A 13,560-nucleotide genomic window follows, 5' to 3' on the forward strand; every position below is an offset into this window, starting at 1 on the left:
TATGTGGATGCAAGTGATTCGCACCTCCAGTTTCGCCAGCTGACAGTGAAACGGCGCGCGGCAGAGGCGCGTCTTGCCGGCCGCGGACGCGATTTCCGCCCCCGCGGCCCGGAAAGGCCAGGCGGCGCTTTCACTGCGCTGAGCTGGCCTTTGCCGCAGCGCTTCCGGCCGGCCCGTGGCCTTTGCGCGCAGCACTGCCGAAAGCGCTGACCTGGACACGACGCGAGCACTGCACAGCAAGTAAGGCGGCCGCTTCCCCGTTGTTTCGAAACGGCCGCAGCCCCAGGGGGGCGAAAGCAAACAGCCCGCCCTCGGGGCAAAAACAAAGCTCACGGCTGAAGGATGGCCCCGTGCGCCAGGGGACACACACCGCAAGAAACACTGGAGGGGCCGACGTGCCGAGCAGGAACACGTGGCGCGCCGACGGGATTTATTCGAGACGGCGCTCCGCCTCTAGGCTTTGTCCCGCTGCCACCACCGAAAACAAACACACGGACACGTGGGATGCGCGCTGCGCCGGCGAGTCACTAGTTTTAAAGTCCGTACGGCAGGCGGCGCCACTACAACTACCCCCCCCCCCTCTCTCTCTCTCTCTCTCTCTCTCTCTCTCTCTCTCTGTGTGTGTGTGTGTGTGTGTGTGTGTGTGTGTGTGTGTGTGTGTGTCGTTTAATCGATTCCGACTCTCCACGACCCCACTAATTAAAGTACGCCAATTTCTTCTGTCCTGTACCGTCGGTTCTGAGTGCGGGTAACCCCATGGATTAAAACACGCCAATTTCTCCTGTTCTGCGCTATCTCCGGAAGACTTACCGGGTCGGAATCCATTACTTTCGTGCTCGAACAGTCCACGGGTATACTGCCGGTTCATAGTGCCCAACGGGCACAATATTTCGGCGATCAGACATGTCGCCATCGTCGGGTGCGCTGACGAACTGAGCTCCTGAGGGCGGGCGGCCGATTTAAATCCCCTCCCCCCGCAGGCCGCTCTCTTCACCGTCCGCGCCCGCGCGTCGGCGGTCGTGAAGACGTGGGCGTCGCAATCTGTCGTAGCGTCGATGTGCTTGCTACGTCCGCCCTGGTCGCCAGTTCGTACTTCTTGCTGAGAGTCTACTTAATTACATTCAACGCCGGGTCCCAAGCCTTGCTGAGATTGTAGCCGCAATCTCGGTTGATAAGATCTTCCCTGGTGCGAATTTCGATAGCCTCCCTTATAGCGCTGTCCCAATATTTAGAGGTCTGAGCCAGGATCTTGGTACGCTCATAAGAGCGACCCGCGGGGGGAGGGTATTAAAATCGGCCGCCCGCCCTCAAGAGCTCAGTTCGTCAGCGCACCTGACGATGGCGACATGTCTGATCGCCGAAATATTGTGCCCGTTGGACACAATGAACCGACAGTATACCCGTGGACTGTTCGAGCAACAAATACGCCGGGAGAAACTGAAGAATCACATCATTACTTTCGTGTTGCTGTCGACCCACCTCATCTTTGCCGCCTTTTTCTCATTGTGCCTTCGATCTTCCCCATCATTACGGTCTTTCCCAGCGAAACACGTCTTTCCAAAGTAGGTCAGTTTATTGTTCCAGTACCAGACCTAAGGAGCAATCTGGTTTTATTTGCTGTAATACCAACTTAGTCCCTCTTATTGCAGCTCACAGAACTCTCCGGAGTTCAGCGCCACAATTCAAAGCAGCCCATTCTACAAAGGCCAGCCTTTCTTAACGTCCAGGTCTCACATCCGTGTATCACAACTGGAAAGACTATACCCCTTACTGTAAGGATCTATGCTGTTAGAAGTTATGTCTGCATTCCCTAAAACACTGCCCCGAGGTCGGAAATTGCTTTTCTACCAAGTAACAAGCGTCTCTTGATTTCGTCGATGCAATTCCCATCAGCAGAAATCTGGGAGCAGGATTTGTTTGAAAATGGAAACTAGCTCCATTGTGTCTCCAACAACATGCCGTGAAATGATAGAAGTACTATGAGATTTTCACTCTGCAGCGGAGTGTGCGCTGATATGAAACTTCCTGGCAGATTAAAACTGTGTGCCGGACGGAGACTCGAACGTAGCTCAGTGGTAGAGCACTTGCCCGCGAAAGGCAAAGGTCCCGAGTTCGAGTCTCGGTCCGGCATACAGTTTTAATCTGCCAGGAAGTTTGATAGATATACTTGCTGTAATTTTCGTTTTGTTGACATTGAACATTATTGCAGCCTTCCTATTTTGTTATTTCACCTTCAGTACAAAGATCTTAAACTCTTCCTCACTGTATGTCACCTGGTTTGTATCATCTGCATATCTAATGTAATTTTAATTCCAGTTTCTTCGCCGGCCGGTGTGGCCGAGCGGTTCTAGGCGCTACAGTGTGCAACCGCGCGACCGCTAAGGTCGCAGGTTCGAATCTTGCCTCGGGCATGGATGTGTGTGATGTCCTTAGGTTTAAGTAATTCTAAGTTCTAGGGGACTGATGACCTCAGATGTTAAGTCCCATAGTGCTCAGAACCATTTTAACCATTTTTTTGAACCAGTTTCTTCTTCTAACCCGGAAATCCTCATAATCTGCTCTGCGTGGAGACTGAATAAATAAGATGATCTATACTGCCTTGCTGTACTACTATCAGAATCACGACCGCTCTTACGCTGCTCCGTAGCCAAAGTCTTATCTCCTGCCATCCCATTTCGTGCCTAAAAAATAAAGTTCGAGAACACTGGAAATAAAAATGTAAGCTGTCAATTGCTATAGAAAGCAAATGTGTCATTATCCAACCTGGAATACTCGGAAAACCATTTATTTCCCAACGCAAAATTAACAGATGTCTTGTTACATTTCCTGCAGTGTTTCCCACAGATGTTATGTATTTGAAAATATATATATCAAAACCGCCCAGAGATGTTCATGAAACACTTTCTTATTTAGGCCTACCACTGCCTTCATTCATCTGGTCAAGCACTGACACTCAACTGATGATAGACGAAAGTAATGACAAAGAGCAAAAATGAAAGTGGCGCTAACGTCAAAATAGGTGTAGCAATTTTAATGGCCAGTAGTGAATTATCGCAGAATGTCTCTAGAACAGTTGGACATACTACGCCTGTAGAAAGAGGTGCGCTTGTGGCAGCGGTTGCACTGAACGCAGCCTACATGCTTACCAAAAACAAAACACTGTATGGGGTGTGGGCATCAGTCCCCCTCCCTCCCATACCCTAAAAAAGAGACGTCGAGGATGGAAAATACTTGGAAAAACTGGAACTCCTTTCCAGGTTCGAGAACTTTAGTTTTAATGCTACTTTACTCTCTATAAATTGGCCACCTGTGTGGATTTGATAGGACGTCTTCTGGAGGGCGTCGTGACCCCTGCGACCCTCCCCTTGCATCCACGCCCGGATAGAGGGCGTGGCAGAAGCTCGGGCGGCTATCAGCGTCAACTTACCGCGGTGTCTGTGGGCGCAGCGAGCAGCAGACACGAGGCAGCAGACAGAAGACAGAAGGCGACGCAAGGGCACCGGCCATTGTCTATTGTGAGAGGCGGCCAGAGCAGCCACTTCCGCCGCTTGCGACACTTCCTGTCCCGGCAAGTGCGCCCGGCTTCGCCGGACCTCTTAAGCTTTCCTACGCGGCCAGCAAGGAAGACTATCTGCGTACACATTTCATCCACAAAATCTCACTGCCCCGCTAATTGTAGTCGCTTGATCTGGGAATATCACGAGCGTGTCTCTCATTACGAGATAATAGTAAACACCTGCGACATTAACTCTGCTGGCTACTATGAAATGCAGCTCTTGCCACGAAATTCACCACTGGACGTAAGTAAACAAATGTGAACTTACGTCCGCTGAATACTACGAAATGTAGAATTATTAAAAAATGTCCATGCTTGCACCTATAGTTCATAACAGGACTGCGTTCACAATCGTGCATAGCTTATTGTACATAAAACTTCATGAACTACACTGCGTTGACAAAAGTCGTGGGATACTTCCTAACTCCTAATATCGTATATGTCTTTGGTCCTATGACTGCGTGTAATAGTCAGAAAATAATTAGAAAGCTTTTTCGCTACTTTAGGAGCACGTTACTTTCGTTCAGTTGTTGCAAAGCTCCTATATAAGGTAGAAGTTTTAACGTACCTAACAATAGGAAGGTTATAATTATTTTACACAACCTTGTTAATTAATAAATTGTAAAATAATTATAATCTTCCTACTTTTAAGTACGTTACAACAGCGACTGAAGCACCAAAGATCCTGGTATAGGCATGCGTATTCAGAAACAGAAATGTAAACGGGCAAATACGGCGCTGCGGTCGGCAACGCCTATATAAGAAAACAAGTGTCTGGGACAGTTGTTAGATAGGTCGCTGCTGCTACAATAGTAGGTTATCAAGATTAAAGGTAGTGTTATAGACACAGCATCTGCGAGGTAGCGATGAAGTGGGGATTTTCCCGAACGACCATTTCACGAGTGTACCGTGAACATCACGAATCTGGTAAAACATCAAATCTCAGACTTCGCTGCGGCCGAAAAAGATCGAGCAAGAACGAGACCAACGATGACTAAAGAGAATCGTTTAACGTGGCAGAAAATTGTTGCAAATTTCAGTGCTGTGCAATCAACGAGTGTCAACGTGCGAACCATTCAACGAAACATCATCGATATGGGCTTTCGGAGCCGAAGGCAAACTGTTGTACCCCTGAAGACTGCAAGACACAAAGCTTTACGCCTCGGCTGGGCCCGTCAATACTGACATTGGACTGTTGATGGCTGGAAACATTTCACTCAGAGCCATTTGAACCATTTTTTTGTTCAGAAGAGATCTCCACCCTCTCTTACTCTTACGTATTTATCGATAGCCCTACAGGATTCATGGCGTTAATTCCCTCCTTCACCACTTCAGACATTAATCGTATTGCGGCACTTCTGCGTGCTCGCGGGGGCCCTACACAATATTAGGCAGGTGTACCAGTTTCTTTGGCTCTTCATTGTATAAGAGCTTTGCAACAACTACTCGAAAGTAATGTGTTCCTTAAACTACGGAAAAACTTTCTTATTATTTTATGACTATTACACGCAGTTATAGGAGCAAGGACGTACAATGCATAGTATACTTCTAAAGAATCATCCCTGAAGTAAGTTATAACGCTCCTAGGACATCTACAGGTATGACTTGTTCTTATGTTAAAATCACGAGTGTCACTACTGTATCCAACGAATAATGCTTCTGTTTTAGATACTTGAAAATGGCCTAAGGCCGAAATTGTACAATCGTACGTGAAATAAAAAGAATGGCAGCTGAAGGCATAACGAAATCACCCAAAAAAGAAAAATTCTTAGCATGCATGCGACAAGCCGCTTATCCCAGCAAGAGCAGCAGGCTCCTCAGAAATGTGTCTGCCCACAAATGCTCGAACTCCGTGGGATGCAGCAGTGTTGGAATGGAGAGGTTGGCTGCCAAGCAAGAGCTCCATGAAACCAACCTTAGAGTTGACGTCCAAAACAACAATAAGTAATGACATGAGGAATCGATTACCTGGTCCCGTGACGCGCTCTTAACGCGGCGCAAGTTCACGACCGCGCCATTCCGTCTCACCGGAAACAGGCACGTGCGCTTCCCGTATATAAGCGGCCTCGCGGGATTATGGCTCGTTCGGAGAACAATGCCCCGTAAATCACGGCGAGTAACGGCCGGCCATCCACGGAAACTGCAGCTTTTTATTATTTTCTTCCTTATCCTCGCGCCGGCTCACGATAAGCAGATTTGCCCGTGATGTGTGAGTGCCTGTAAATTTTTATTGCCTCGATGGCGACGCGACCTCTGCTGCGCTGCCAGCACGTGCAAGCGTGTGGGCGCTGCGGGAAAGAAAGGCTCGACGCACGCCCGTCCTCGAGAGACATCCTTCCAGAAAGAACCTCTGCGCGCCGGGAATGCTGCTCACACGAGAGAGGAGGAGATGTTAAACAGCCACCGCGAAGTATCTGAAGTGGGTGGTCCGGGAGGGGGGGGGGGGGTAGTAGTTCAGTCAGCTTCACCGCTAGCAAGTAGAAAAGCAGGTAGGGTAAAAGGAAAATGGACATGGACTAGAGGAAAGAACCACACGAAGATTAAATTGGAAACAACAGACGACCGGCCACTTTTCAGCTTAATAAGTCGGCTTCTTTTGTAAACGGGAGGTTTAAAATTTGATGGGACTTTTCTTAGCCTTCATTACGTACATATACAATTGGGTTGGGTTGTTTGGGGGAAGAGACCAAACAGCGAGGTTATCGGTCTCATCGGATTAGGGAAGGACGGGGAAGGAAGTCGGCCGTGCCCTTTCAAAGGAACCATCCCGGCATTTGCCTGGAGCGATTGAGGGAAATTACGGAAAACCTGAATCAGGATGGCCGGACGCGGGATTGAACCGTCGTCCTCCCGAATGCTATACAATTAGATTTTATGTTAAAAGTTCGTTGCTTTTATTGTAATTCAGGGATCAGACTACTGTACCATGATGACTAGTTTTTTTTTCCTACTAAATTTTACATTTTGTAATGAGGTCAGCCCAGTAGCTTGTTTGTATCATTGCGTGATGTAACTGTAGCTGATGAAATGGGCTCTGTTTGAAGGTAAAAAGAAGTGCCATGGAACAGAACGATAAACTAGGACGACAGAAAGGCCCAGGAAATCTGATAGACGTTAGCAGAACTTCTAAAACTTACGAAGTCGAATTCAGGACGGCAGATAATTGGAGTGATGACACTGCGCGAATGAATAGCGACATTCTACATTTGAACATAAAAACCCTTAAGGTAAGAGACTGAACATTTCTGGGCGACAAAGAAAGTGATCGGATATATGATAAAAAAAGGAAAGACTTTCTCCGTGGTTATCTAAAAAAATGTCTCAGCATTTTCATTAAAACCCTTCGGCGTCTACTGTTGCATCAAAATATAACATACAATACTTAAACACTAAAATTATCGACGTTTCGCCAGTTTTGCAGACGCTTTTTCTGGACGTACAATGTTCCTGCTGGGCGCAGGTACTTAAAGTTACTTCGGAGTTTTTATTGCTCTTACGATACCTTTGCCTTGCTTTATAACAGATGGATGTGTTCTTTTGAAGCCCGTAGAAACTCAAGTGCCCACTTGCAGCAAACACAGTCTACAGCAAGAGGAAGGTCGTTGCAACATGGGCAAAACGTCGATTCCTTTAGTATTCTACTATTTTATACTATGATGCATCAGTGCACCCAGAATGATTTTAATGAAGCTGACACCGGCCGTGGAAGCCAACAAACATCTGTTTGGACGTTTTAAGGAAACTTGCCGAAATAAGTCTATATGTTGGTCACGCAGAGATTGGGGATTTGAAATCTACCACTCCAGAATACGAACGTACCTATGACGAATCCTTGTGCAATGTTATACATGATTATGGAAACTAGTAATATTCACAGACGTTCATTTCAAATAGGTGGTCGGCGAGTTTACCTTCCATATCTGACAGGTGGATCACCATTATCGACACGTGGCCCGACTCAAGACACCGCAATGAGATTTCATATTTAACAGCTATACTCTATACTACTATATAAAGACAAGTCGTTGTTTAACGTTGTTATTAAAAATCTGAAAAGTACTTAACCGATTTCCCTTAAAAATTTTGCATGTTATTCTAATAAATGTTTAGGCGGATACAGACTATATATGATACATAAATACATATGCAATATATATTTTAGAGCCTATGTTTACTAGACTTTTCTGCTCCGTATTATTGTTTCTGTGATATCTCTCAATGCTGACCATTCCTCCTGGGATACCCTGTACAGGTTCCCTAACAAAAGACGCGACTATAGCGCTATTGGTGAGAAAAGTAGGAAACAAAGGTGACAGCGAGAAGGAAGCATTTACAGAAAAATACAGGTAGAGACTGGTTCAGCCACACGAAATATTCTCCACTCTTTGTGGACAACACCGGCGAAACTTTAGCAATACATTGACAGTTACTGAAAACAGCTTGCTATATCGGCAATATTGCCCGGTCATTCCCAAGCATTGCATAAATATTGACGGCAATACTACTGCGGGCAGATATTGCCGTAAAATACTGCTCGGGTAAACATACCTTTAGGCACCAGCCCGCAAATTACTATTGCTGTGGTCACCAAACTTGAGGTCCTAAGGAGCGAGTTTAGGCGCTTCAGCGTGCAAAGTGCCGTTCAAACGGCTCAATATGTCCGGCAGAAAGCTGGCCTGCACGGACGGCGGGGGATGGTCGGCAATCCGGTGCGGAAATGAGCGAGAAGGAAGGGTAGGGCGCGAGGGGTGTGGGTGCGGCAGATGTGAACCGGTGGTGGCGCCCCGGGTAATGAATCTCGCATCCTCGTTGCAGCTTCCCCCTCCCCCAATACTGAGGCAGGGGTGCACAGCGCCGCCGGGCGCCAGGGCAAGTCGTCGACAACAATGGACGCCTTGTTTCCGCGGAGCAGGTGAGCGATGCGCGCGGATTCGTCGCCCCGGGACTACTCAACCCGAACGTCGGAGGAGGCCCCCCAATCAGGTGGGGGAGAGCTTCGCCTGTATGTGCTCGCACGTATTGTGGAGCTGCGTTGTTTGACATTGCTCCGAGGCCGTGCTTGTCAAATGGAAGAGCTGCGGCAGTATTCGACACAGAAGTGGCAGGTTAGAATCTCCGAAAAAGTCCGACACAGCTTATAGTCCAGTGCGTATGTAAAGCTGTAGAGCGCAAACTTTTCGTGGAATAGCCACGAGGCCTGCCATCACTCTCTACAGCTCAGTGACAACACGTCTGACACCACATCCCGATAATTCAGAGAAGTACCTTTGGTTTGATATGCATCTCGAGTTTATAAAATTATTGTTCCAAAGTCGTCATAATTTATCTTCAACTATTCGCTATCAGACTAATTTTCCCCGACAATCTGATATCACCGTCGGTTTGCTTAACCAGCTCGTGGGGGCGGACGAATTTTCTGCGTCATAATTTAATTCTATATTATTGCAAGATGGCGAGTACTGGCAGAGGTTGGCTAGCCGTTAGTTTCAAATTCTGGCCGCGAAAGGACAAGAGAGTGCCCGCCGTTTCCGCGTAAGTTGCCGCCTCTTCAACATTCCGAACCCCGAGCTATGGTTTCTGGTCGCTGCACAGGGCGCTAACGCTACGCAGAGCTGGTTAGGTTGGCTATACGACCCTTTCCTTGTCGGCGAAAGCTTACTGTGTCCAGCGCTCCTCGGTCAATAAAGTGTCGAGAGACGCCATGATGGCGCCAGTTGTGACAAGCTGATCGAGTTGAACGGAGGTGTGCAGTTCCAATGGCCTGAGTTCGGGACCAGCCGCCATCTTAGCGTCAGTGACCATGCTTTGTGCATACTTTGGCGCCATGGGCCGTTCGCTCCCGAGGTCGCCCAGTTAAATTCATCCCCGAGTTCACATTCAGTAGTGTTCCTAGATAACGTTCAGTACGCTACAGACGGGGCGCTATTTAAGATAATAAATGTTTGGCGAGGGCCTCCCGGCGGGTAGACCCGATCGCCTGGTGCAAGTCTTTTGAGGTGACGCCACTTCGGCGAATTGCGCGTCGATGAGGGTGAAATGATGATGACGACGACACGAACACCCAGTCTCTGAGCGGAGAAAATCTCCAACCCAGCCGGGAAGCAAACCCGGGCCACCCAGCATGACAATCCGGTGCGCTGTCCACTTAGCTACGGTGGCGGGCATTTAAGATGATGTCGGACTGGTTCTTTTTAAGTGCTCTGCCCGGGTTTCAGTTATCTTTCACTTTAATGAACAAAGTTCTCCATGTTTTCTCTCTTCTTACTCTCTCGTAGTTGTTATACGACTGCAGCAGAAATAAATAGGAACTGGTGTTACTGGTATACTCGTACCATGCTACCTCGCCAATGTCTTTTGTGTTATTGGAGGAACAATATAGCTAATTGCGCCAGAATAGGCGCATTTTCTCTTGTGTGTAGCCTCCCTCTGTTGTCTTAGCCATTATGTCAATTAGCATCAACTGAAACCCGGCTAGAAAAGAATTAATTCGGTGCCAGCCACAGTCAGGTGAATGATAAGCCTCACCGCTTGCAGGGAAACAGAGAAATCGCCCACACAACTAATTATTTTGACACATCTCTGCAAATTAATACTCATTATTATTCAATCCGCCGTCTACAGCAGCCAACAACCGCTATAAAGTGACGCCAGGCTTGTGGTGCTGGAAGTAAAATTTCTCCGAAGAATGCCGGAACTGTCGTACAGGAACACTAATAATCAATCACCCATTTAGCACCGCGGTGATTACGTAGATTCTATTGATGTGCAGTCCTTGCGTTTGGTTACTAATTTCTGTGTTCCGTACAGTGTTAACGCATTTAGTGATAAACAAAAACACGCCGGCACGTGTGCCTCAGTCTATACAGAGATGATAGTGTACATCATTCACAGGCTTGCAAGACACCTCGATGAATAGTTGCTGCATCCGGGCTGACCGCTGCATAAACCGATTGTTTAAGGTGACCGTAGAGGTAAAGATCCACAGGATTTGGGTCGGGAGAACGTGCATGCCACGGAACTGGTCCTCCTCTACTGATCCATCTGTCACGGAATGCACCAGCCAGTGCATCGCGAAAAATGAGACTAAAATGTGCTGGATCCCCATCGAGCATAAATAACGTGTTTCTTCTTGCTGACAGAGGCATTTCCTCTTATTTAAGTCTTCTGATAAAGTGTCTGTACACGGAATCGTGCTGGGAGAACCTATGGACGTACCAGACACTCGCTTACAATTTCAGCCCACATATCAGCCCGATAACCGAGACTGTGATTGAAAGCTTTCTTTGAATAAGTGCACTGAAGTACTTTGTACCTGGAACGCCATAGAACATAAACTATCACTAATAAGTCGAAAACGAAGGATTTTAGGACAGGTTCATTTAACTTGTTTTGGCGTAAGAAGTATTTTTGAATCTCCCGTTCCTTGACAGTGCTTCACAACGACCTTTTCTCTCCTATGTTATCCAAGACGTCTTCATTTGTCGTGCTCTCTGTCCATTAATTCTTTAGAACTCTGTTTCCTACACTATGCCTCAAAAGCCAGTGGTCTCTTCCGTTCTGGCTCCACTAGTGTGCACGTCATATTGGGCAACGCTCCAAAGAAAAGCTTTTATATGAAGTTTCCTGCTGTATAAACCAATGTTTTGGATGTTAGTAGCTTCTTCTTCATCTTCTCCTCCTCCTCCTCCTTGTTGAATGCTGTTTCAACTTGTGCCATTCTGCATTTAATCTCCTGGCATCATCTCCCATCCCCTGTTATTCCGCTATCCAGGTACTTGCTGCAAGTGACTTGCTCCCAACACTCTCCATTCAAACGCAGGTCTGCTGCTATTGCAGCTTTACTACATATACGATTTTTATTTGCTTCAGAAATACTACATTTCGGATACCAAGTAAGACAACACGTACGTCATGAAAATCAATGAAACAATTTTCTGTATCGGCGAAGTACGAGCTTCCGTCTTAGTAACGTACCCTAATAACTAAATGGAATTTTGTTTTGTCGTTTAAATCCTGTATGAAGTCATCGCGCGTTCTGAGAGATTACTTAAAAGTGTCGACTATTTTGGCGGTGTCCATTAATGGAGATCCTTAGCCTCGGCAAGTGCGGTGGAACCCGGAAAGCTGGTCGATAGCGAGGCTTCCGGTGAAACCGGCGGCCGGCGTGCCCATTCGTCTTCCGCCCGCCGTGGCCACGGCGTTTACGTAATGCGTGTACCCGGTTAAGCCCCGAAGCCGAAGCCGTACGGCTCCGCAGCCGACGCACGGGCCCACGCGAGCCTTCGTGCCAATTCCGTGAAGCACTGCGTGTGGAGCGCGTCTGCTCAGGTCTAAAGTGCACTTACGCGTAGAATTACCGTTCTCCGACGAGCAGTCAAAATTGTAATTAACACCTTCACATAATACGGTCGTATAATAATTTTATTATTCGGACGCAGATACGTGTCTGCAGTCTACATCTACATCCATACTCCGCAAGCCACCTGACGGTGTGTGGCGGAGGGTACCCTGAGTACCTCTATCGGTTCTCCCATCTATTCCAGTCTCGTATTGTTCGTGGAAAGAAGGATTGTCTGTATGCTTCTGTGTCGGCTCTAATCTCTCTGATTTTATCCTCATGGTCTCTTCGCGAGATATACGTAGGAGGGAGCAATATACTGCTGGACTCCTCGGTGAAGGTATGTTCTCGAAACTTTAACAAAAGCCCGTACCGAGCTACTGAGCGTCTCCCCTGCAGAGTCTTCCACTGGAGTTTATCTATCATCTCCGTAACGCTTTCGCAATTACTAAATGATCCTGTAACGAAGCGCGCTGCTCTCCGTTGGATCTTCTCTATCTCTTCTATCAACCCTATCTGGTACGGATCCCACACCGCAGAGCAGTATTCAAGCAGTGGGCGAACAAGGGTACTGTAACCTAATTCCTTTGTTTTCGGATTGCATTTCCTTAGGATTCTTCCAATGAATCTCAGTCCGGCATCTGCTTTAACGACGATTAACTTTATATGATCATTCCATTTTAAATCACTCCTAATGCGTACTCCCAGATAATTTATGGAAACTGCTTCCAGTTGCTGACCTGCTATTTTGTAGCTAAATGATAAGGGATCTATCTTTCTATGTATTCTCAGCACATTACACTTGTCTACATTGAGATTCAACTGCCATTCCCTGCACCATGCGTCAATTCGCTGCAGATCCTCCTGCATTTCAGTACAATTTTCCATTGTTACAACCTCTCGATACAACACAGCATCATCTGCAAAAAGCCTCAGTGAACTTCCGATGTCATCCACAAGGTCATTTATGTATATTGTGAACAGCAACGGTCCCATGACACTCCCCTGAGGCATACCTGAAATCACTCTTACTTCGGAAGACTTCTCTCCATTGAGAATGACATGCTGCGTTCTGTTATCTAGGAACTCCTCAATCCAATCACACAATTGGTCTGATAGTCCATATGCTCTTATTTTGTTCATTAAACGACTGTGGGGAACTGTATCGAACGCCTTGCGGAAGTCAAGAAACACGGCATCTACCTGTGAACCCGTGTCTATGGCCCTCTGAGTCTCGTGGACGAATAGCGCGAGCTGGGTTTCACACGACCGTCTTTTTCGAAACCCATGCTGATTCCTACAGAGTAGATTTCTAGTCTCCAGGAAAGTCATTATACTCTAACATAATACGTGTTCCAAAATTCTACAACTGATCGACGTTAGAGATATAGGTCTATAGCTCTGCACATCTGTTCGACGTCCCTTCTTGAAAACGGGGATGACCTGTGCCCTTTTCCAATCCTTTGGAACGCTACGCTCTTCTAGAGACCTACGGTACACCGCTGCAAGAAGGGGGGGGGGGGGGGGGCAAGTTCCTTCGCGAACTCTGTGTAAAATAGAACTGGTATCCCATCAGGTTCAGCGCCCTTTCCTCTTTTGAGCGATTTTAATTGTTTCTCTATCCCTCTGTCGTCTATTTCGATATCTACCATTTTGTCATGTGTGC

At 47.2% G+C, this 13,560-nt stretch overlaps 1 protein-coding gene across 1 annotated transcript in view; it reads right to left on the reverse strand.

Annotated features, from left to right (window-relative positions):
- LOC126199281 (ets DNA-binding protein pokkuri) overlaps positions 1–13,560 on the reverse strand; it is a 199,628-nt gene that overhangs the window by 148,363 nt on the left and 37,705 nt on the right. The window lies entirely within an intron of this gene.

This window comes from Schistocerca nitens, chromosome 8 (genome assembly GCF_023898315.1).
Source record: "Schistocerca nitens isolate TAMUIC-IGC-003100 chromosome 8, iqSchNite1.1, whole genome shotgun sequence".
NCBI classification, from domain to species: domain Eukaryota; kingdom Metazoa; phylum Arthropoda; class Insecta; order Orthoptera; family Acrididae; genus Schistocerca; species Schistocerca nitens.